At 56.1% G+C, this 2,205-nt stretch overlaps 1 protein-coding gene across 1 annotated transcript in view; it reads left to right on the plus strand.

The window, feature by feature from the left end:
• Positions 1 to 1,764: 1,764 nt before the first annotated feature.
• The window catches only part of Adm2 (adrenomedullin 2), a gene marked incomplete in the record, with an annotated part of 8,961 nt that continues 8,520 nt past the window's right edge, over positions 1,765 to 2,205 (plus strand). Inside the window, 1 exon segment of the mRNA XM_005379567.2 lies at positions 1,765 to 2,205.

Here is a 2,205-nt window from a genome sequence, read left to right on the forward strand (position 1 = left end):
TTTGGTTTTTCTCCAGTACCGGGAACCGAACTCACGACCTTGCGCTTGCCAGGCAGGCGCTTTTGCCGCTGAGCTAAATCCCCAGCCCCCTCCAGGCAAATCTCTACAAAATATTCCCCAGTGTCACCAGTGCCACACAGCTCTCCTGAGCATAGTCCTGGCTCCCTTACTAATCTTTTTTTTTTTGGTCTTTTTTGAGACAAGGTCTCACTATCCCCTACTAAGCTCTTGCCTGCTTTCCACCTGTTTCTGTAGTCATGGTACTGAGGTGGGTAGCCCAGCACCCCTAGAAGCAGCTTCTGCAACTAAGGGTAATGAATAAGGCACTTGGGACTTTCCTTGAAGGGCATACAGACAGTTGTAGACAGCAGGTGCCAAAAATGTGCCATGCAGGGGGCTGTGGGGCCCCGGGGTGAACCTCTAATCCAGGTAGGATAGGCAAGGGTAAGAAGCAGCCAGTCTCATAAGGGTAAAAGGTAAAAGAGGGGCAAGGTAAAAGAAGCACCTCATTCCTATCCTGAGGACCCGAGGATAGACTCCGGCCCTCCTATGGGCTTTTGGAGATATGGGCCTCTGAGCTCATGGAGGTAGTGACTGTTCTATCATGCCAGGGTCTAAACCAAAGAACACAGGGCTTCCACCCATGGTCTCACTGAGGCTCACCTTCCCTGACAAAGACAGAGACTTTAGTTTAGTTTTCTTTATTGGTGTGGTGTTTTAAAAGGACCCTGGCAGGAGCATGGAGACAGACAGGGTGCGGAGGGGCGGCTGCTGAGAGGAGGCTGAGCTGCAGGCTCACTTCTGCCCTGGATCCTTGGGTGTCCCTTTCTGCTGCCCCTTCAGAGCTGGCAGGCTGGGCTGTCCGTAGCCGCCAGCTCCCTCTGCACTGTCTCTGGACGATGCTCACTGTAGCTCCGAGACCCTCTTCCTCCCCGAGGCCTCAAATCCATGCTCTCACTGCCTCTTCAGTCCTGGACCCACAAAGCTGGAGGCTGACCCCACGGACCCCACCGCCTGGATGCCCCTTAACGGGCCAGCCACAGGGTGTCCAAACCATGCCCTCTTCCTGCTCTCCAGCAGCTCTGGGAATCTGCACACAGAAGGCCCAGAACAGAATGGAGGGCCTGTGCCCTCCCTCCTCTGCTCACAGCACCCACTCTGCCAGCCGCCCCAGCACTTGTCTCTCCAGCCCACATTCATGGCCACCATCCCACTCTCCTGACATAAATGAGACCATTCCTGCTCCCAACAGGTAGAAATAAATAAGCAGGTGAGAATCAGCTGATGCTTCCCTGCCCTCCAGTGTGTCCTGACCTCAGCACTCATCATCGTATTCATCCGCAAATGTTGGGAGCACCACGGTGTGCTCAGCAGGAGACAGAGGTGGCCAGGTCTTAGATGATGGGGGTGGGGGGGCAGCCAGAAGGCCTCTGGAGGGCCAAGGAGACAGTGGTCCCCTCTCGAGTGACAAGCAGAGAACGGATCACAAAAGACCATGGGCAGACAGTGTATTGGTGCAAGTTTTGTGGACAACTCGGCATGCTGTGAGCTCGCGGCAGCAGGGGGTTCTTGTTCTTGAAAAGACTGGAAATCAGGGGCTGGGGATTTAGCTGGGGCTGGGGATTTAGCTCAGCGGCAAAAGCGCCTGCCTGGCAAGCGAAAGGTCGTGAGTTCGGTTCCCGGTACTGGAGAAAAACCAAAAAAAAAAAAAAAAAAAAAAAAAAGACTGGAAATCACCTAATTTCACATGAATAGAGAACTAAGCAAATCACGGAAAACTAGTGTTGAAGTACAGCCAACCGTAAGAAGGAATTAGGGTCTCTGGCTGCTTTTACATACGCTACACTTGTGTGCGGGTGTTGCACTCCCAGAACACACACACCCAGGTACAGGAGCGGTCAGGAACGGGACAGGGACCCGCGAAGGCCGCTGCTGGCAAGGCGAGGCGTTCTCTCCACTCTGTCAAACTTCCCACGAAACCCACGCGGCACGTGGCTGAGCAGGGCTGTAGGGACTTGAAGAGGGCTGCGAAGATCACTGCGGGGGCCTGCGCGGCTCTCCGGGTGGGGCCTCTCCAACCCACGTGAGGTGGCCGAGGGGTGGCCCCGGCGCCCAGCCTTCAGCCCAGCCCGGCTCTCGGACTGCGCCTCACCAGAAGGCGCCAGGCGTGGGGCCCGGCGCTGCGGGTTCCGGGCCAGGTGGCCG

Source organism: Chinchilla lanigera, unplaced genomic scaffold (genome assembly GCF_000276665.1).
Source record: "Chinchilla lanigera isolate Chin_1 unplaced genomic scaffold, ChiLan1.0 scaffold00012, whole genome shotgun sequence".
Lineage (NCBI taxonomy): Eukaryota > Metazoa > Chordata > Mammalia > Rodentia > Chinchillidae > Chinchilla > Chinchilla lanigera.